The sequence below is a fragment of the Coturnix japonica genome, chromosome 10, assembly GCF_054131305.1.
Source record: "Coturnix japonica strain WE chromosome 10, WE-NBRP24, whole genome shotgun sequence".
Taxonomy (NCBI): domain Eukaryota; kingdom Metazoa; phylum Chordata; class Aves; order Galliformes; family Phasianidae; genus Coturnix; species Coturnix japonica.
Window position 1 is genome coordinate 2,319,889 of NC_140672.1, and position 23,699 is coordinate 2,343,587.

General features: G+C 42.7%; 1 long non-coding RNA gene across 1 annotated transcript in view; it reads left to right on the top strand.

Moving 5' to 3' along the window:
- LOC107323687 (uncharacterized) overlaps positions 1-23,699 on the top strand; it is a 135,097-nt gene that overhangs the window by 58,941 nt on the left and 52,457 nt on the right. The gene's annotated exons all lie outside the window — the stretch shown is intronic.

Sequence of the window (23,699 nt, forward strand, 5' to 3'; positions counted from 1 at the left end):
TTCACCTTTTTTCTCCCTTTTCTAGATGGTCCTATCTCTGTGGTGTGGCTGCCACCTGATTCTCCTGTAACAGGAGTGGTTTGGTGTCAGCTTTGGTGGCAGTGTCTTTGGGGTTCTGTAGCTTGGAGATACAGCAAGCTTATTTTGCTTGAAGGAAAGCCATATTCCATGCCAAACCATGTTATCAACCCACGTTATGAAATAGTGCTTCAGGCAAGGAATTCATGTCCAATTGTTTGGCCATACCCTCAACAAGGTGCATGCCATGTCGGGACACTAGGCTGAGCTCTGCTGCTGCCTTGTCCTCAATCTGGGTCACTTTGAACTAGGTCTGCAAACATGTTAATGTACCTTAGAGGAATTTTCATGAGTCTATAAACAATGTAGGTGTCTGTTTCATCTGCACTTCAATAGATGCATGTTCAACCACAGCACAAAGGAACACCCATACAACCTGCAGATAAGCAGCTGAGAGACGTTACTCTGTTCTTCTGTATCTTCATCTGCTCCATTCTGCTTTTGCCCCATCTAACCTCTTGCTTCAGCCAACAGCCCTGCTTCTTAGCACAGAGCAGCGTCCACATCCTGTTCCTCCTGGGAAAGCTTTCAGGGAAGGAATGTGGTATTTCACATTCAGCTGCCACAGGACCAACCATGGCCCTGTTGCTTTAGCTCAACTCATAACCTGCCTCCGCCTTCCACCATTTTCTTCTCCCAGAGCTTCAGCCCGAGCCAGCTTACAGATTATTTTTCTCAGGCATACAAACAGAACCATGTGGCTTTTGCATCTGCATTCCAACCCTGTGCTGCTGTTTGCTCCCTCTGTCTATTCGCAGTGGCATTCCAGTCTCCCCACAACCTCTCTGTGCCAACCCAGGCTCTTCCCCTCCATCTCCAGAGCTAATCCAAAAGCCATCGAAGTCAACAGAAGATCTTCTATTGCTTTCCAGGGCCTTTGGATCAGCTTTACAATTCCTCTTTAAAACCTACTCTTTACATAAAGCATTTTCTTGGGCTCTGTTGTGTTACACATTCCCAAGGTGAATTATCCTTTTTTTTCCCTCAGCTTTTAGCATTTTGCCCTTTCTTTCTGAGTTCTGTTGAAGGACGTAATCAAATTAGCTGCCTTAGGACATAATCAGATTAGGCTGCTAATCAGAGTAGCTGGAAAAATTGCCTCCCTTCCAACTCACGTGCAGCACTTGGCTAAGGCTGTAATTTAACATAAAGCAAAATGCCTTCACCTGAATTGTAACTGAAACTAACGCCGAGTCAGCTGAGTTATTGCTTAAGAAGCTTTAGTTAAATCACCAACTTTCATCTGTTTCATCACTGCAAACCTCTTACATCTCCGTCATCCTCTGTGCCTCGGAGAAGTCTGTAGACATACATGGTATGCTCCAAGCATCAAATTTCTTCCTTCCTTTTTTTCTTTTTCTTTTATTTTTTCTTTATTTTATTCAAAATAAGTGATGAAAAAAATTACTTCATCTTCATTCTTCATCTTACTTTGTTAGCTTCATTTTGCTTAATTTTTCAGCATTGTCATAATGAAACATGTAAAGCAGCAAAACTAAGGCGGACAGTAGACAGCCAAGTCAAGGTACAGGAACTTCCATTAGATTTCTCAAGATCAAGTAACTGTTCATAATTTCACAGCATGATGTAAGGTGCTTTTCCTGAAGGTCAGTGCTTCTCAAGAAGTACACACGTCCCCGTTTCTTTCTCTGCCATGTGTTGTGCAGTTGTACGTATGCGTATGAGCTGCTTAATGTCCTCCATCTGCACTGCATGAGTGACGATGCAAATCATTGTGAATTAAGCAGTGCGGTCTTCATTCCTTTTGGTTGTTCTTTTTCTTCTGTATTGTTTATACTTGTAATATGTGAAGCCTGCCTTTGTTTTTCTAGGCTTTTGGGGGAATCTTGCATGCTACAGCACTGTTCTTTCAGGGATCCATATGGGGCTTAGCACAAGAGCAATGGGTGGCTCAATTCCTAGAACTGAGTTCTAGAAAGAAGACCTCCCCAAGGGCTGTGGGTAGACTTACTAGGCTGTTTTAAACCTCTGAAAGGCCGTGGGTGTGCATGACTGAATATCTGCGTGCAAGAATGATGCCCACTTCAGATCTCCACAGGCCAGATCTCCTTTCTGCTCATCCATCCTTTCCTCCTTTACCCTGTGTTGCCCATGCCTTGCACCTGCCTGCCCTGCCACAATCAAGCCTTTCAGTTCACTGCTTTCAGTCCTGGGGAATTTGGAGAGAGTTGGCAAGACACGTGGCTTTATTCTGGCAAACAAATAAAGGGGAAGCAGAACTATTTTACCTGGATGACCTGTCACGATGTCTCCAGTCTGATGGACTCCAATTGCTTCCCACACACATAGAGCACATAGTGAGCATTTTATTGGGTCATCTCATCCCTCCACTTGAAGCAAAAACTTGAACAAAGAAGCAACTGTCCAACTTGAGCTACCTCTGTAGAGGAGATTTTTCCTGGCATAGGGAAGCTGATGTCAGTAACTACTGACAGAAAGCTCCCAGTGTGGACATGGCTGTCCACCAACCAAGCTGTGCTTTGGGCTAGCAGAGCAAAGGTGCCTTCTGCTTGAGTGAAACAAGCTCAACGGGTGCAAATATGGCTGTGCCTACATCAGGTTGCCATGTCTAGCATGGCAGTTTTCTCTATATCACATCTTTATGCAATACAAAGTGTTTCAAGGAGTGTAGGCTTTAATTAGCAACTGCTCTTCCTCTGTCTATAAGCAAATCCTTCTTGACTCAATCTGCTGCCTCAAAAAACGGGCGTATTTTGTTCATTTTTAATAGCTGCCTTTTGCCTTTTAAGGCTTAACGCTAACAAAGAACTTCCCCCAAAGCACCTTTGGGTTGCTCTGGCTTCTAGCAAAGAAATGTTCCAATACTGCTGGGAAAGGAGACTGGTGAGACGGGGAGCTGTCACACACAAGTTGCATACCCGTCTTCTGATGACTTCCTCATGGAAGCGCTTGCTGTAATGAATGCATCACAAAATGGCATTCGCCTTTTGTTTCCTGTGCTTACCGCTTCCCTGTTTTTGGCGTGAGTCTCAGCCCAAGAGAATGACAATGGTGGCATTGTGCTTCTCCCTCAGCTAACCCTGGAGCATTGGGAAAGACTGTCTGCTTACACAACACCTCTGCCCCCTCTTCTCTCAACCACAGTCTTCTGTAATTGTCTATAGCCTTGCTAATCTGTCCTTTTTTCAGGCTGTGATGTAGCAACAGGCATTGGCTGTGAGTGACCCCAGATATTCTTTCACAATATCCTTGCAAGGTGAATATTTTCCCATCTTGCAAGTGGGAAAAGCTGAGCTATACAAATGGGACTGTTTGCTGCGAGTGTCCATCCTCTTTTGGTAGTAATCTTATGGACCAGATTTACACCTCTGGGATCGTATGAAACTGAACTGCAACGTCTCAGTGAACTATCACACCCTGAGAGTGAACAGGGACACTGTTTATACTCTGGGTGAGATATTTGTCAGCTTTATTTTTCATACCATTTTAATGTGAACAAATGTAATGGAAGTAGCAAACCAAAAAACAGAAAAAACCCAACAGATGAGTTGGAGCATCTGTTGATACTTTGGCTATAGGGGATTGCAATCATAAAATCATTAAGGTTGAAAAAGACTTATAATATCCCCAAGTCTGACCTCAGCCCATCCCCACCATGCCCATAGAATCATGGAATCATTGTGGTTGGAAAAGACCTCCAAGGTCTCCAAGTGTAACCCCAACCCATCCCACCATGCCCACTAACCATGACCCTCAGTGCCACATCTCCAGGGTTCACAAACACCTCCAAAGACAGTGACCCCACCACCTCACTGGACAGCCCATTCCAGTGCCTTAATAGAACTGGATTCATGAATCCAACCCATTTTGGATTCTATGATTCCATACAGTGCAAGAAAGGAGGATGGTGCCAAAAGCCCTCTGTGATGTATGAGGATGCATCATCCTTCTAAGAAGGGTGAACCACATCTTACAATAGCAAGATAGATAGAAAACATAAATGTCTGTTGAGCACGTCCTCATCCTGGTAGGCATGAGGCACACAGTGCCTGCCAGCTCAGCAGGTTTCATGGAGAGACTCAGTACACTCATTGTTTTTCATAATATCTTGATCCACGGAGTCATGTGAATAGAACACAGTTTCATTTTTCACTCGTTATTATTTTCCTTACAAAGAAAGCAGTTTTCAGAGTCTCAGAGATCTGGTGAAATGTATGAATATATGAAGCTGGGCAATGTGAAACTAAGAAAGCAAAAAAGAACTCCAAATACATTTTTAAATCTTATATTGGTGAGTTTTGGGGCTGTTTTTTAGGCCTGACCAATGGTTTTAGGTGCTTGAAGCTGGCAGTCTGGAGTCCTGATCTGAGCTTTGAGTTGTCCCCTTTTCCAAAAGACATCGAGAGCCACAAAAAGACAAAAGATGATTGAAAGCATATTATTTAATCACAATTTACAGATCAGACACTGCTTTAAAATGTTTGAGACTAAGGACTTAATGGAAAGTCTGTAGTGGCATGAAGAACTGATTTCAGATCCTCTAAGGGTCATAGAGGCATCAGTTCTAACAGGAAAAGTTCCTAGCTCCAAACTGCAGTTCAGTAAACAGGGATCTCAGCCCACCAGCTGCCTTCTTTTTATGACCAGGAACTCATTTTGCATGCACTGCTTCTCCTGCCATCCTCTGCATGCCCTTGAGAGCACTAAACACAGTTGAGAGAGCAAAGGCAAAGGCTGGTGTGGCTGTACAGCCCAGCTTGGCTGTTTGCTTACTTCACATGCTATCGTCTTCCATCAGATAAGCCTGTGGCCATGTGGTAGAATATTTCCAGGCACAAATCAGCCAGAAAACGTGAGATCACAGGCTGGGAGACAAACAGCAGAGCTCTCAGGTTCCTTCTGTCCCAGGTATGTACCTACTCCATCAAGTCACATGATGGGGAACTGGCTGTGATTCCCATGCAGAGGTTGCTTTCTAGTTTCCTCCTGCTCCAAGGTGTGTCTCTAACCTGAAGGCATATTTTCATACCTTAGGGCACAAGAGGGATGCAAGGGACAAACAGTCAAGCCCCATAAGTGATACTTCTGTTGAAGGAGTACATTGACTGAATCCTATGTTCCCTCTCCACATATTAGAACAGAAACAGCAAGTCAACTCGTTGTCCTCACCTGTCCATGCTTAGTGCGTAAACATTTGCTATCTCTTCTTCTTTCTAAGCTGGAACATGCTCAGTTTTTAATTGATGTCATTCAGCCAAAACTTATTTACCCCCTTTTTCCTGGTTTCTGTGTGACTTTTGGCCTGTCTGAGTATTTTAATTGGAGATGAAGGCAAGACTGCTTTAAAATTAATTTTCTACAGGAGAAGTTTTTAACGGCCCTGTTTAAAAAGTACATTTGCTGAGTGCCAACCCAAACACACACAGGTACATTAACTTGAAAAGGTTCTTTTAAATTATTACCTGCAAAAGGCAAAGTTCTGAAAATTAAATCAAATCAAATCAACTTCCGAATGCCTTTAATTGAAAGTTAGTCCACTTTGAGAATACTGCATGTTTATTAGCTGGGTGGTTTTTTTATCTGCTAATCCACACTTTCCAGTTATTGTTGCTGGTGTAACACTCAGAAAATAATGAAAACTCTTAATGAGAGAGCTAACCTAGTAACATATTTCATAAGGAATTCAGAAAGCAGCAACAGTGTGCAATTCAGCTCAGCACAGCTCAGCAGCTCTGCATGAACTATTTCAGGTTCAACATGGCAGTGGTTCCAAGGTTAATGCCAACAGGCAATTGCTCTTGTTGTCATGGCCTTGCATTATCACAGCTCCAGGCTTTGGTTGGTGTATGGTAGGCTGCCAGTCTTCCTTACCTCTTGAGAACGATGAGTGAAGAGCTGAAGAGCTCTACCTCTTCCTTATGTTCTGTCTGCTGCCAACACCACTGTCCCTAAATGGAGCCATTCAATGGCTTCATAGCACCAACAATGGACATCCAGCACGTGTCTTCCACACACAGCCAATGTTGGTCTTGCAATCTTTGGGTGTAGAGCTCATGTGCTCATGAAAGAAGAAAGACTAAAACAAACAAATCACACACAAAATACCCTTAAATTCTGCTGACTGTTTGACCAAGTGGCCCCTCACCCTTATAATTATTAGCATTTAGCGTCTTGATTTTTGTGTATGTATGTATAGAAAAGGGAGAAGGGGGAACATGCAAAGGTATAGAGGAGATTATAAAATCTTTAAGTAAATAACCCATGTAATCCCTGCTTTTGTGTCTGTGGCAATTTCTCCAGCGGTGCGAGTTAAACATTGCCAAGTTCCTTTCTTAAAATAAGTTTGGTGGACATTTTGGAGCTCTGATCTGATGCCTACGAAAATTAATGTTTGGTTTTTTTCTCTCTCTTTGTTTTCAAGCATAAGAATTTGGGAAGGGCACGGTAACCTTCAGGCTTGTTAAAATACTAATCTGGAGCCAGATTTTGTTATTCTATTTCATTTTAAGTTTCATAAAACTTTTGGGAATTTATTTTTATTTTTATTTATTTTTCTTTTTTAAATTGTTTTCTTCTGAGCATCCTGCATTGCTCATTTCTGTGCAAACAGTGCCAGAACGCCCCCAAGAAACATTGATTTTGCACTATTTCCAAGCTCGTTATTACCACAAGGTAGTAAAAATTGATGATAAAGACTTGTTAAAAGATTTCTAGAATGAAATGATTGGGGATACGATTGCCCAAGTATTCTCTTAAGCAAACACTTAACTCTTAAGCTTTAAGGACTTCTGTCCGTTAAGAACAGAGTGAAAAACTGAATAAAAGATCTCTATGTTTATTCACCTTAAAGACTCAGCTTTACAAAAGATTCAGGGTGAATCCAGCAGGGATGTAAATAAAAATGGGAAAACAGAATGAAATTGCGTTTTATTGAACCGCGGTGTGCTCTTATTCTCTCCTGTATAAACTTCTGTGGACTTATTTAATCATTACACCCTTCAGTCTGTTTGGATTGACATCCAAAGAAGGGCCAGACTGGAGGATCTGGAAAGGATAAAACAAAGAGTGACGTGGTTTGGTGGGCATGGTGGTGATGGGTTGATGGATAGAGCTGATGATCTTAGATGTCTTTCCCAGCCTTAATGATTCTATAATTCTACAGAAATACCCTGGGATTTTTAGGTACCCAACCTCCCATTTCTCTCTGTGAAAGCCAGATATGTAATTTCCAATACATTTATATAAAAGTCTCTTTTTTTCCTAATTTTTAGAGATATATATTTCTTAATTACTGCTAAAAGAAGGAATTTGGCACCATAAGCAGCTCCTGCAGCAGCATGTGCCTGGTTCAAACCAGAATCTCAAAGGGCATTTCTGCTCAGAGGGAGCAATTTTGAATTGAACTGGGATCTGACCTTTGTCTGCCATTGCTCTTTGACCATGCAGGATTATGTATTGGAAAAAAAAAGCTTACGTCTAATCTCATATAATAGTATCCTTTTTGTTGATGTCACTGGCTAATTTTGTATAATCCTATATTCTGGCAATCCACCTTTATTTTGTGGAAAGTATAGTCTTTAGCAGAGTGTACTCTCATGCACCTTGCAAAATGCTATGTTCATTATCCCTATTAGTAATTGCAGAATTGAAACAAAAGCTTCCCTGTCATGTGTGTGAGAAAATCCTTTGCTTGTGGTGACATTTGGAAGGTATAAAGATGTGGCAGCCCAGCCCATATAACAAAGTAAAGCAGGAATGTTGCTGGGGTGAGATCTTCTAGCCCTGGTTAGGGCAGAAAATCCCCAGCAAATCTTGGCTCATTTTGCACTATTGATCATTTTTACCCATTGACATATTGTGAAGGCAGAATTGGCCACTGGAAAAGGTTGCCCAGAGAGGTGGTGAATGCCCCATTCCTAAAGACATTCAAGGTCAGGCTGAATGGGGCTCTGATTGGGCTGTAGATGGCCCTGTTGGAATGGGACCAGAATGAATGGGACCAAATTATCCCTTCCAACTCCATTCTAGGATTCTGTGATTCAATCCCACACTCCCATAGAGTACTGGTAGGTACCAGTGGACAAAGGACAGAGGACATGGAGCTCAGGAGTCTTGTAGCCCTTCTGGTGCTTTCTTTTTCATTGCAGGAAGGTTTTACTATCAATTCTTGCCTTGGACTGTCAGCCAGCTTCTGATGGGAGGAAGAAATCGGGAGCCAGGTCACTAAGACAGCTGCCAAGATAACAGCTTATTCAAACAGTGCTGTTTATTCTGCAATTTATTCAGTAAATTGGCCTGTCCGAATGAAATTTGATGGGAAATTATTCCAGACATGGAACATAGCTTACATGGCAGCTGCCATGTATCGCCCTATGCAAATCAAAGCATATTTGATCCTTCAAATATGTTATTTATAAAACTGAAATCTACTTAGCACATTTTAGCACATCTCAGAAAATCTGTCCTGCTGATGAATGCCTTGAAAGCAAATTTCTCCCATGCAGTGTCTGCCAAAACTTGAGGCTATGAGATCTCAGCCACATTGCTGGTATTTGTGCCTATCAATCTCATGGCATTCGTGATCAAAAAGGTTCTGATAGGAAATGACAGTTGTGCCACAGGTGGTGGTGATTTGATAAGAGATTAGAATCCTGCCATAGGTGTCAATGCAGTGAGGATGTCAGGATCTCAAACTTCAGGTTAGTCCCCAGAACTGTGCCCTATTTAAACTAAACCTGATGACTTTTTGCTTCCAGGGTTTTGGGTAAGATGGAGGCTGAGTGTAGAGCATGAAGCCATACAAGAGCTTCTTGTTGCCCTTATAAATACTGCCCAGAGATACACCTGCCTGCATGGTAACAGCAGCCCCTATGCAAGTCAAGCAGCTCTGCACTTTGAAATCCATTTTTGGCTGGGATGTATTTCCTGACCATTTCCTTCCAACTGCTTGCTGACCACAATGCACATATACACCAACACACCTTTCCTCACTTATTCATCCGCACAACGCTCTGCTTCTCAGAGCAAACTAAGCCTCTTTGCACCACTCTGTTTACAAAAGGAAATCAAGTGAGCATAAATCACAATAATTTCTTCCTTAGCTCTGCATTAATACAGCCACTGCCACAGTGGGTTACAGGGAATGTAGTGTAATGAGCTCTGGGGGCTGCAGGTGCACAGAGACAAGTGGTTGCCTATGCATGTTGACATAGAGAAGGTGTAAATCTGATAAAGAGGGATCTAACTTTTAGGATAGACAGAATAAACAGAGTTTTTCTTCTCCTCCTGTTCAGGCGCGTATGTTCGATCTCATGTTTTATGGTGACTTTCTATGAGCACTTATGGACTTCTCAACTGTGGGACCATGTTTTGAGCCAAGAGCAAGATAAAAGGTTTCACCAATGGTTTCAGCGTTGTTCCATGGAGGACGCTCTAAATGTGAGCTTCTGTTAATACACTGCACCTTGCTTTTGCTATAACACCAAAATCCTTATGCTGACCTTCTTTGTTCAGTAGAGGACACAGTCCTATGTATGTATGTAAGCTCCAACAGCTCAATGAAGCTCTAAATTCTGGTTCTTCAGAGAATTCATGGGAATTCAGTGCCTAAATGCCAATGAAACAGAAATCAGCTTGTCATAATCTTGGGGGGGGGCTGAGGGGGGCTGGGGGAGGGGAGGGGAGGGGAGGGGAGAGGAGAGGAGAGGAGAGGAGAGGAGAGGAGAGGAGAGGAGAGGAGAGGAGAGGAGAGGAGAGGAGAGGAGAGGAGAGGAGAGGAGAGGAGAGGAGAGGAGAGGAGAGGAGAGGAGAGGAGAGGAGAGGAGAGGAGAGGAGAGGAGAGGAGAGGAGAGGAGAGGAGAGGAGAGGAGAGGAGAGGAGAGGAGAGGAGAGGAGAGGAGAGGAGAGGAGAGGAGAGTGACTTCTTGGAGTGATATAGGAACCTGTGGGGTTTGGGGATTTCAGTAAAACTCCTGCATTTTAGGGAGGAGCAGCTTTGCGAAACTGGAATTTACGCCCCATTTCGAGACTCTTGAAAAGATGCTGCAACTTTCCTGTATGCTTTTCATCAGTATGGAACAAGGCAAATAAATACAGAGAGGGAAAGTGGAGACTGAGACTTAGGAGTGATTGAAGGGTGTGAACAAAGCCAGCTCCCCGCTCTCTATAGCCCTAAACATTTTTATAAAGTACTTGAGATAAGGATTTATTGCCAAGCACTCTGTCAGGCTGTACTTTGCCAGGTTTCACGTCGCTGACTAATGCAGTTTAGCTGCTACAAGCCAACGACTTTACATTTACGTCATCAAAGCACTCAAACCAAGCAGTGTGTAGGAATTACTGCTTGTAAAAAAGAATAATAATTCAATAAGGAAGACCTTATGAAAAGGAAGGGACGCTTTTGTTTTACTTCACTTTCCTAAGTTGTCTTTATTCACGTTCTCTCCTACCTTGCAAACTCTAAACCCCCAACGTGGATGTACCTGGGCAGTCGAGCAGGATAACTCGTGACATGGAACAAGGGATGCCAGTCACCGTGTGTCCCCGTGACACCTGCTGGTTCCTCTTGAATGGTGGCAGTGAATCGGGTTTTGAATAAGTCTTTTCATAGCCTTTCAAAGTCAGCAGCTATTATGGCATGATATTGTTTATTTCATTCTCAAAACGCCTCAGGCAATTGCCTTTTGTTTCCTCGCTATGGGTATCTTGCAGCCAGAGATTGTTTTCACGTTGGGAGCAGTATGATAGGTACATGTAATTCTCTGGTCATCCCGTTGCTAGTGAAGATTTTCAGCTGAAAATTCATCTTTTGATGGAGAAAACATCATTCTCAGTGTTTATTATGCTTAAGTGTACCCTTAGTGCTCAAAAGATGTCATTCTTTTACCCCTGTGTATGATGTTTTCTGATGCTTTCACAGAAGCACATTTCCATTCACACCTCACTCTTCCCTATTTCATTAGCTCTGACGCTGAACTCGACAAGTGCCACCTTTAGCAATACTGCAAATAATACAAAGCACCAGGAAACGCTCTGTGACTCCTGAAAATAGAATAGACAGGAGAGAGGAAGGATGTGGGAGGTGAAGGAAGATGTGGGGGAGAATCTCAGAGCTTTTCCTGAGGCTTTGGGTCATTATCTTTAAGCAAAATCCTCCGAAACAAAAGATGAGAGCACCTACTCAGATCTACAGCAATCCATTTCCCCTGGGATGAGTCAGTCAGGAGATAATATTTGTGCCCTCAGGTTTAGAGACAAGTGAATCAGTTCTGTTCAGGAGACTCAAGCACCTGGAGCCCTCCCAGTTCTGTTTGGCACCAGCTGCATCTTGGAAACTGGGCACAGCTGATGTTATAGATAAGTTTCTTCTAAACTTCCCGGTGTGCTCCTGAGTTTCACATTACTGACGAGTATTTAAAGCATTCTTAAGAGGTCACTTCTCATTAAGATATTTCAAGCAGAGAGAGATGGATCCATTCACTAAGGGCATAATTTTGTTATATGAGAGCAGAACTGAAATAGATTTGTGGGGATTGGATTTTACCTTAAAGCATCTGAAGTACATCAGTGAGTTTTGATACAAACTATAATTAAACATAACAGGAGTCTTTCCTCATTGGAGCCATTACTGTTATTTCAGAGAATAATCCCTCTGTGCCATTGGCTCTGTGATAACACAAGACTCCTGCAGGTATCTCTTAGGTCTTACTTGGGGCACTATCATTGAATATCCCAAATTGAAAGGGACACATGAGGATCATTGAGTCCAACTCCTGTTGGGGACAGGTTGGGAAGGCTTGGATCTTCTGCTCTTGGAGGTGGCTTGAAAACCTCTTTTTGTATGGCTACAATTACATAGTGTAGGTATGAGAGCTGGATTCACGTTGCCTTGCATTCTATATAACTGCTCTTCATAGCGCACATATGATATCAATGAGCTGTGTCGCTTTAACAAGGGCAGATTTAACATAGGCTCTCAGTTACACTTGAGATCCCATTTCTCATCACACCAGAAAGGTTTGGGAAGCCCCAAAGCCATCACAGAGGCCAGGTAAATCCGTGTCACTTGGTTGAATTCATTCTGGGGTATCTTCCCCTTGCTCAGGCAAAGAATATAAGTATACACTGTCAGCATTGGGGCCAGTGCTTCTCTGCTGTGTGTTGCTGCCATCCAGAGCTCATTGCAGAAAGGTGCATTTGGAGAAGACACTCCGCCAGCTCCAGTCATGCAAGGTAAAAAAGCAATAAATAATAAATGCCAATAAATAAAGAATGATGTTCCAGAACAGCTTCAGTTTCCAGTCAGAACTGGAAGCTGCGTCTACCACATCTGGAGCAAGTCTGTTTACATTTCGTATTCAGTCCTTTCTCTCTTCCCCCAGAGACTGATTTCAATGAGGAGAACACGATCAGCTCAAAAGAACCTGCAGTGCCCATAGACAGCATCTCTATAACCCTACTTAATTACTCCTAAATGACTCTTGGTAGCTCTGTAGAGAATATAGGTGTATCTTTGGCTGCTGACTACTGTTGTGATGTTATGTATCGAAAGTGAAGAGAAGCACGGATGTATCTCTTGCATTACTGTATAAGGCCTTCTGACTTCTAGTTTCAAAGAGAGACGTGAGAGTTGCATCCCTGGGAAAATCACATTGTGGTCTTCAATCCAGTCACCATAAGCTGTCAGAACCTTGGCCATCCATCAAGATACTCTTCTGCACTGGAGAAAGAAGAGAAGGAAGCCATAGCAAGATCATTAGTGGCAGGTTATGCCCCAGGACACCTTTGCAAGTCCAACATGTTTGGAAGGAGCCAGCTTCTCCTCCACTCTAGGTTTTCAGGAGACATATTCATATTGCTTCTTTCTTATTCTTCCAGTGTTGCTTTTTAAATCTAGGGAGTGGAAATTGCGCTCTTTGTAATTCCTATTCACCCAGAGCACTTAAATGTGTGTTCTGTTCTGCTGCTTCTCCCCACCCCATCCACATGAAAGAACTGGCTTCCATGGATCCTTGGCTGGCATCGGCTCTGTTGAAATCAATGCAGGTGACCCGAGGATCTTGCCTTGAGTGTTTACTTGGAGCATTACCTGATTGTACTTGCACAAAGAGGCACTTGTGACCCGTAGTGTTACTGAGGCTTGCTGGTTAATTTTAAAACTACTCATCTGGTGTAAGAGAAAGTTCAGCTGCTCTACTGGAGAGCGGGCGAGGCGTGCATGGGGCATGGGGAGCGCAAGAAAACAAATACCGAGAAAATGAGTCATGCAGCTCTTTACTTGAAAGCTCCACGCTCCCCTCTAGCAATATTCCAGCTCAAATCCAGACTATAAATCACTACCTGCGTGAACTCATGGATTACTCATTCATCATGTGTCCGGCCAAGCTGTGCCAGGCTGTGCTGTTTGAAGTGGTTAACCCCTCGCCGAAGTGGTGGGAGTCGTGGAAATTGCTTTTGTTGCTCTGCTTGGACATGAGGGAGATGCACAGAAAGCCTCAGCCCTGGGTTAATGTGGTGAAGGCAAAGCAGAGCCCTAATGGAGTGTGACGGGCACTGCTGTGTTGGAGCTGTGCAGTGGTGTCTTTGGAGCACAGGTCAGTAATTCCTAACTCAGCTGATGTTCCCAGCGTGACGAGACGATCTGGTTTTACGCTTCATTTGCAATTGGAGAGTGATCAGTGCCGTCTCATTTCTCTTCCACTTAAATTGCAAGACACCGTGTGTCACAAGGAGCAGAGTCTGGGTGCCCAAAACCTCTACCAAGCAGTGTTTCTTAACATTCCCCATGGAGGCACGGCCTGGGGAAGCTTGAGAACAGTTCCCCACTTCCCTCCTTCCCTGCAAAACACCTTAACTTTTATATTTATATATATATAAATCTTTGGCAGCTCCTTCTATCTCTACAAGAGAAGGGCTGCTCAGGTGGGACTGAGCTGCATGGACAAGGATAGTTAATATTGTCCAAGATGTCATGGAAAACCTCCATGAAATGCTGCTTCAATTCCCGTTCCAGGTGGTTGTGGTTTTGTGGAGGGGCTGTTATTTCCCAGCCCCATATAATTATCCTACAACCTCAGGTGGCATTAGCAACCTGCATCACTATCCCCTAAACTCCCATTCTGAGTATGGAAACCATGAATCTGAAGCTGGGCACTGACAGTCTCCTGTAAGAAACCATTGACAGAGAAGAAAAAGGATGAGGTATGGAGGAAGCTCTCCAAAGAAGCCCAGGGTAGAGCTATCTATATCACACTTCACATGCTGTTAACCTGCACCCTCCTTATTTCTGTGCTTGCAAATAAAAGAAACCTAGCTGGCAACTGAAACAAGCAATAAATCCTGAGGGAAAATAAATAAATAAAAGGATACTTGTAAGGATTAAGCAATACAGAGACAGAATTAAGTTGTTTTTTCAGGGTTTGCATGATACATTTGCCTTGCAGTGACCTAGAATTTTTACTCTGTGGGAAACTTTCATAGAAAGGAACAGGACAGAAACTTTGATTTCTAGTTCTGTGGAGAGGAGCTCCCTTTCCCAGCTGCTGTTTTTCTAAGTAATTAGTAAGAACAGCTAAGGAACAGAGTCTGAGTTTACTGTGTTCGGTAGTTGGATCCTGGATGGGAAATAAGCCTGGAAGGTACTGAGCTGAACTCACACTGAGAGGTAATAGAGAGCTACACAGTAAAATTCAAAGCCAGTAGACAGCCTGCATTTACCCAGGCAGCGGAGCATCGAGCTGTCTCTTATATGCTTCAAACACTTGGCTCATTCCTGCAATGGTTCTTGCGTTTTAAAACTGCTGTGTGTCATTTTCATGCTTCTGTGACATTGCTGGTAGTGCTTAAGCTTAGAAAAATCTCTGTTGGCCAACGGAGCACAGGGCTCAGCCAGGGGCTGGAGCATGAGCTGGTATTGTTCTCTTGTTTCAATCAGAAGTTTGGAAAGATTAGCAATGTTGTGTCCACAGGAGGGAGCCAAATACATTTCTCACTGTGATATACCTTTGACTTTGGTGTCTTTATCAGCTGATCCTGTATGAAAGGGAGTGAGAACCGATGGGAACGTCTATACACAGCAATGGAGCCGAATGTGTCATTAGAAAGGGAACCCAAAACTGTCCAGATGATCAGAAAAGCAGAGAATAGCAATGAAGCTATGAATGGTCTGGAGCATCAGTCTGGAGGCTTAGGGGAGACATTATGGTTTCATACAGCTCTCTGAATGGAGGTTGTGGGGTGTTGGGAGTCAGCCTCTGCTCTCAGGTAATAGAAATAGGGTGGGAGGCAATGGCCTTAAGTTGCACCAGGGGAGGTTCAGGTTGGGTATTAGGCCAAATTTCATCTCAGAAAGAGCAGTCAGGAACTGATACAGGCTGCCCAGGGAGGTGGTGGAGTCACCATCCCTGGAGGTGCTCATGAACCATGGAGATCTAGCACTAAAGGACATGGTTAGGGGCATGGTGGGTCTGGGCTGGAGTTGGGTTGGTGTTGGATTTATCTTAGAACTCTATCCAACCTTAACAATTCTATGACTCTGTGATTTAAAGGCTCCTCAGTGCATTGGTCACAGCCCCAAGCTGCCAGAGCTCAATGAGTGGTGTCCAACCCTCATTTGGGGTTTAGGTAGTCCTGCATGGAATTGAAATTAGACTCAGTGATCCCGGTGGGTCCTTTCCACCTCAGGATACTCTGTGATTCTCTATTTCCCCAACCTTTATCCCATCATGGATACTCAGAGATCCCATCATCCCATGTCCCATCGTGGAACCCAGAGAGGGGGAGGTAATGTGTATCTTTAGTAGCAAAAAAGTTTGGCAGACCCTCTTTGAGGAAGCTGGGCCCTTTGCAGAGTGGCTGCATAGGCAGCCAGTACCCATGCAGGGAAAGCAGCCTGAGATCTGCAGGCTTCTTCCTGTCTTGTTTTCTTTTTCTCCTCTAAACAAAGCTTTGATATGCGGCCTGTTGCCGAATGAGGAAAACATAAAGAAAAGAAAGCTTTCAACTAACTAAAAATAAACAGTGCTTTTTATAAATATGCTGACAAATTTCACGGGATGGGATTTCTTCATCTTCAACTTCATCAGAGACGCCGGGGATAACTTTTCCATATTAAAAATAATTCATTATTAGTGTATTTTGGGTATTTGTTAGATTCCGTGGGTTTTTGAGCTGTTTGCTAACATCTGACATTGTTTTGGGATATGAGGTAGTTTGCACATTTGCTTTTGCTTTGAGACAGAATGACCTTTCTCAGCTCACTGAGGGCTGCAGCTTGGTTCCTTTTATCTGCATCCCAAAATGGTAACACCAACAGACAACACATCCTGCCAATCCATTGCTCTCATGCAAGAAATGACCTGTTGCTGCTTGTTTGACCTTAACAGAGGTAAAGACTGGGGACTGGAAGCTGGCAAACCTGCTTCTTCCCTTCCTAAGTCATTGGAAAACTATGAGGGATATCAACGCCATCTCTCCCTGGCACTACTGTATATACTGTATATAATACTAGTATATAATACTAGTAGGAGCTAATAAGCAATGCCAGTTTTCTGTGTGCCCCTTGTGTGGGGGATGCTGGTTAGCAGTTAAATGCTATCTCCAAGCTCTGGCATATCAGCAGTATGGGAACACAGCGCGGCAGCCGGATTCTGGAGAGACAAAACAAATGGCATTTCATACAATTACTTGATCAATGATAAAGGAAAAAATGTAGAATATCCAAAGTACCCCTCCACTAAAAGGCACAAGAACAAACAATGGCGAAACGCACGGTATATAATTCATAACAGCTACAGGACTGAAAAGAAAATAGACATGTCATTTGCAATGTTTTTTCATATGTTAGAAGAATACATTCCTTTCCCCTGTGCTGTAGTTATGAATTTGTCAGAGTTCACGTTTTTCCTCTTATTATTTCTCATTGTTAAAGGTCATCAGGCTTTAAAAATATGGATAGCCCACGTCTTTGCTCTTATCCATCTAATGCACTGTATCCAAAGATTAAATCCCTGACAGAATAGTGTCAGATGGATCTTCCTCCTCTACCCCCAAGCTGGATGGAATTTGGTAACATCAGAACTGGGTTTTCATGAAACACACGTTATTATTCACAGTAATTGATTGTGAATCTTGCAAGGGACGGAAGCAATTGCTTGGCTTTTTCCTGCTGTGACATGGGCTGTCTTTGGCAAAACAGAGGAGACCAAAATAGCAACCCTAAGCTGTCAGGTAGAGCTGCCATGCAGAACCTTGTAGCTGCAGATGTAAAAGTTGATTAAAACACCACTGTCACTGATAGATGACTTCAGGAAAAATGCTATAAATGGGTCACAACTTTGCAGTGACGGCCAATGCTGAATCTTTCAACCACACTGACATGTAGTGCCTCTAATGTGACGAAGAAGGATTAACTCTAAGGCTACATCGTCCCCAGACATCAGTATCCTACAGGCAGTTATAAACCAGGGCTACTTGTTGAGACCCTTTGGTGGTGGCTGTGCTTTGGAGCTGGTTCTCTACTGTTTCTTTTCCAGTCTGGCACCAGTATTGTTCCACTGTCTGATTCAACAGAGCCAGTGGGGGATAATGGAATGATATTTCGGAAAATGCATGTCCATTGGGGCATCTCAACGAAGCTCAGACTTTCCAAAGTGCTCAAGTCCCATTGTACTGATTCTGTTTGCAGAATAAACCTTTGGATGATAAGTCTCTTGTGTCTTAAGTCCTCTGCATTGTATTGTGATGGAGAAAAAAAAGTATTTATAATGTGATTGGAATTCTTAGTTTTTTAGGTCGGTGCAAGCAGTTTATAATTGTTTCAGGTAGCATCTCCTGATCCAAAGCTCTTCTGTACTGTACAACAGATAACTTTCAACGTGAGCTCAGGGACAACTGCATGAATGCAGCATCCATTCCTGTGTTCCTTGTAGGCGAACATTGCTCTGGTTTGAGCTGGTTGAAAAGGGGAATATTGTATTTTCAACCATGGTCTAAATACTCCCTCTGGGACCCTGGCATCTTACTGTGTTGGCTAAATGGAATCTTCCTAATGAAATCTGCTGTACTGTCCTTCACTTGTTATTAATCAGCTGTCTGACTCAGAGCTTATAACACTGAGTCTTTACTATGACAACAGATAAAAGTGACAGGCTTTAAAGGAAAGAGCTGAGTAAGAGGAGGAGGGATTTGTGAACCTTTTGGCCAAACTCTTGATTGAATTGTCCAAACAACTGTTCAGTACCAGAAATTGTCGGGGGAATGGGACCTTCTGGCCCATGTGCACAGATAACTTAGCTGAAGACTAATGCCAATACAAGTGGCAAGGCCAAAATCACACCTTAAAATGTAAAGTAGTCGAATGCAGGTGCCATTGTAGATCTTTAGGTCCCAGAGTCTCCATCTTGTTATGATTTACATGCCCGTGGACTTGGAGAGTGAATCATATTCATACGAATGAGGTCATGTTTGTTATTTGAAGCAAACTAAAGTATGCTGTAATTCATTTGCTTTATTGTTCTAGTTTTTTGTTTGTTGGTGTGTTTTTGGTTTGTTGGTTTGGGTTGGTTTTATCTTTATTTTATTCTATTTTTCCAAGAAAAAGCCAACACTTGCTCTTCTGTGTATAGAAACGAGAACGTCCTGTCCCTTGTAGGAACAAATAGGACAAAGATTAATTTGTACTGTACTCTGTAGAACCATGGAGCCATGTTGTAGCCACAACCAGCTTGTGGATTAGGAAGGTATATTGAAGCCCAGAACAGCTATTTCACTGCATGTCTGAAAGTGTGCAATCTCCCATGTGCTACAGCAAGAAAATTTAGCCACCTTCTCACTTTGCTTTAGGATTTACTGGGTACTCTCCCAGAGCAAGATCTCCAAGACCTGCCTGGGCCTAGATATTGTGCAATGCACTAAAAGCCAAACTTTGAAGGCATTGCATGCTCTTGTATAGTTATTCTGTGCCTCCTGACCACTACACAGAGCAATTTGAAGCAGTCTACAATTACAGCTCTTTTATTCCCTCGACTCTAATCACATCCCTTGTGTGAAGCATGAAGTGGGTAGAAACCCTGCCTATGGCAGGGGGATAGGAACGAAAGGATCTTTAATGTCCCTTCTAACCTCAGCCATTCCATGATTCTATGGCAGACTTTCTGCAGTCTTCAGCAGCTTACCTCCAGAGTGGTCACAGATGAAGAAGACATTAAATCTGTAGTTTCCCAAGGGAAGTTATTGGCTGAATTTTAGAATTAGCATCCAGCATTGCTGCTGGAGATGTGTGCTTTCCTGTAGAATGCATTCAGAAATAGGGTTATCTGTTTTGGTATTGAAAGGGGTAGGAAGCTGCAATGATAGGGGTGAGGCAGAGAGAAGCTTCTGGCCCCCATCATGGGATGGTAGAACTGGGAAGCTTTGTCTCAGGGGTCCTCAGGCTTCTCCCCTCTCTTTGTATCTATCCTGGGACCTTGTTCTGTTTTAAATACAGATTTTGCTGCAGAGTTGGTATAGCTAGTGTGACATTCACACAGCAAGGCTTCTGTCTCTCAAGATTAGCTATGGTTCGGGCTAGAAATGCATCAAAAATTATGTCTCATACATTATGCACTCTGGCAGCTCATAATCTACACTTGCTAATAGAGGGACCTCGTAACTTTGAGGAATAAATATACTTTGCCTAAGGGTCGTTACCACCCAACCCAGTGTTTTTAGGCTGACAAGGACAAAACTTTCCCATTCCCAGCGGACATTAAAGATGACTTAGCAAAGTCACTCAGAAAAATTAGTGGCAGCAACTAGTTACATTTCTTTCCCTTGAAATGTTTTCTTAAAGCTGTTTGGGAGCTTTTCTTTTGCTTCAGAACTTGGGGCTGGGATAGGGAGAAAACTGGGAAGTAAATGAGAGAGAAAAGGGTCATTCTGTCATATTCCCCCATATAATTATTGTCATTTTCTGTGGGGTTTAGTTAGAACAACAAGCTTTTATGCTGGGGTCCATAATGTGAGATATAACGGTGATCCAAAGCATAAAATAAGAGGGGATTAATTAAATGGAGAATAAAAAGGAAAATAAATGAAGAACTTTTGTGGTTAAGTGCTAGGAGCTTTGGAAAATAATGCTCAAATTAGAAGCATGTGCTCTAGAAAATTACAACATAGGTATTGCAAAAAATGCATTCCTCCCAGAGGATGGGGATGAATTAGGATTCGCAATTATGAAATGAGCTGGGGAAGGGATCGAGCCTCCCACATCAGGAAAACGTTTAGATGTAAATCAAATGAAGTTTGCTGAGGTAATTTTAAGGCACAAAACATGAAAGAAAAACGGCAGTGGAAGTGCTGTGGGCAGTGTGGTATCCACTTACATTCAATGTGAAAGAACAGAGACGGGGCCTTGACATGAGGACTCAAGAGGGCCATTCCTTGGCTAACCAGATCTGTACAGCTTCGAGGCTGAGATATTTCTGTTACCTGAGAAGATGTTGTGCTAAAGATAAGAACAACAGGAGCAGGTGCTTTTCTGCTACCAGCACAAATGGGGCTGAAACTATTGTGGCCAATTCTTTGTGTTTTCATGGTTATTCCTTTGGCCTCTTGCGTTCAGCAAACTCCCTACATGTGGATTAACAAGGCAAGAGAGTTTATGGCTCATGGATCCACGTCCCGTGTCTGGGCAAGGGGCCCTCTTTCTACATGTGGAAGAAATGGCCAAAGCCATTATGTCCAGATCCGGGACATTCTTCACTAAAATGTGCAGTGAGCTGCAGTGATTTCCCAGCTGGAGAAATAAAGGAAAAGAAGCGAATTCAGAACTGGAGACTGGAAATGAAAATCATTAATTAGAAACTTCTGCATGCAGCTATTTCATCCCTATCCCTATATGCAGAGCTCGGAAGGATGTGAAAGTTTATATCTGTGCCTCTGTCCAGCATTTCTCTAGTAGTTTCAAGATAGATATTCCGGATATTCTTGCTGTGCTATAATAACCATATTCCTGAGATATTTTGTTTCACTGAGCGGTATGATTTCGTGCTCTGAAGCATTCAGGAGCTCACCCATCATACTGCAATATATAACACTGAAGTGGAATGTTCCTGCAGTGGGCCTTCCAACTGGCTCATCTAGGACAGATATAACAACACAAAGGTGGGCCACTTCCCAGCCTGACAGAGCCAACTGAGCTCAAGTGAACAAGGAGCAGAAGGCTGAAAGCTTTGTGGATAGGTTTACTGGATGAATATACCTTGAAATATATACAGCCCGTGTAAATCAGCATTGCCCCAGTGAAGCCAGCAAAACCAGGTCTGTGCCAGACTATATTTTCATCTAAACTAAGTGTAAAATGCAGCTGATAGAGTTTTGTTGAGGAAATGATGGAGAGAAAACTGGCTATCCTATAAACACAGTAAGTCATAAGGGGAGAAAAAATTAAACCAAAGCAACAGAGAAAAAAGGCATAAACCAAAACAAAGGGTAAAAAGAGTGGGAAATGCTTAGAGCATGACTGATGCTTCAAAGCGTTATGGCTGTCCGCAATTGCAACAGCAAAAGCAGAGCGTTACCACGCTGCTCAGTGAAGCTGATGCCATGAAAACACAAAGTGCTCTGATGCTGAGCAACTGCCCAGCAAACAGGTGAGGCTGACTTTGAATTGCACGTTGTTAATGTAAACCAAAATTAGGAGCAATGACCAGGAGCGCTGTTGTTCACATAATTTGCACATTCAGAGCTTTTCTTGCATTACGCACGGAGTCGATGGTCGGATGTGGTCACACAGAGTGGTTGATGGTTGGCACTCAGGTGTAGGTGTTGCACTCAAAAGAAAGGCTCCTTCCAACTCAAACAATCACATTCTTCTATGATTCTACCAAATTACTGCGGTTCCAGGTCTGTGATGGCTGTTGCCAACACTGACATCATTATTCACCCCACCAATACAAGTCCTGTGCTGCCTATAGGTCTTTCTTTCTTTCCCCATGGAACTACTTGAAGTCAGATAAAAATGACTTTCATGCAAGTTGTTTATGCATCATTCCCTGTTTAGTCAGTGAAACATGTTTTTAATTACTTCTCCCTTGGAAAAAAAGGAAAAAAAAAAAAAAAAAGAGGAGACATTTTAAATTAAGGGAAAATAAGTTTGTTTGTTTTTGTTTTGTTTGTGAAATTTGGGGTGGTGATGGTGGTGAGTGGAGAATACAGAGATGAGAGGAAGGTTTCTTTTAAGATTCAGAGATGATATCAAGTGTTGCAAATCATGCTTAGCTGAGAGCCATAGAGTAATGAAGGTAGGAAGTGACCTGGGCAAGTCTTTGTTCCCACAGTGTGCACAGGACGAGATACTACATCAGGTCAAGGATATGCCTGGCTATCTGAACCAGCTGTTGTCTGCACTCCAAGCTTCCCTTGTAATCAGAATTCACTCTTTATTATCAGCACAGAATGAATACGAGGAAAGTGTATTTGAGTCCTGCCACATTGGTGTAAATGAACACACAGGGCAGAAAGTAATGGGGGGATCTAGCCCATTAGCCCCAGAAATAATAAGATGGCTAATGAACACACAAGATCATCACAAAATAACAGAATAATTAAGGCTGGAAAAACCTCTAAAGTCACCAAGTCCAATCATTAACCCATCACTACCACACCCACTGAGAGCCATGGAATCATTAAGATTGGAGAAGACCTCTAATATCATAAAGTCCAACTCCAACTCGTCACCATCGTGCCCACTCAGAATCTATGATAGATTCATCATAGAATCGTTAAGGCTGGAGAAGACCTCTAAAACATCTAGTCCAACTGTCAGCCATCACCACCATGGCCACAAAGCCCAAGTATCCCCAAGTGAGAAACTTTATGTGAATGGATATATATCCTGGCCTGACAGTGCAGTAAGCATTGCTGTTTGTAACCATCTCAGATATGGGTTTGCTATGGCCAACTTCTCTTGTTGTAGCAAAGTGAACTTGCTTACTGCTGGGTTGGAACAGGCAGCAAAGACTTAGGGTATAGCAAGCAATCTGTGTGGAAAAGAGGGAGGAATTTTAAAAAGATTAGAACTCTTGTAGTAGATTTAATGTCTAGACCAACAAAATGCTCTTTGCTTTAAATTCTACCCTGGTGATTCCTATCTGGGCTGCTGGAACATTACCCCCGTAATGGCTTTGTTATGGGAGAGTCAAATCCATCACTTTTCTGACATTAGAACCCAGGAAACTAAAGATCTGTTACCTGTGTTTGTCTGGTTGCTGGGGTCATAGTCAACTCTGTGCTTTAATTTTCCACCAAGTTGTTATTTTTGTCTCTCGCCCCCTTTTTTTTCTTCTCATTTAGCAATGACATTTGCATTCCTTTTAGGAAAATACCAAGGTTAAACTAAAAATAATTCTGCCCATCAGTTTTAGATTAGGACTAGAGCAGGCACAGATTTACTATAAATGTGTATGTAATGATTGCTGCTTGCGCTGCCAGGAAATTGCTACAGTCAGACATTTGAAGAATTAGATTAATGTTTTTTAACAAAATCTGAAGTTGGTTTTGATCTCCAAGTGGTAACTGCTGTTAATATCTATGTGAATCCACCTTCTTTCAGGAGAAATGGAGATAAGTAGATATTTCCTTTCCTGAAACAGAAGAGATTT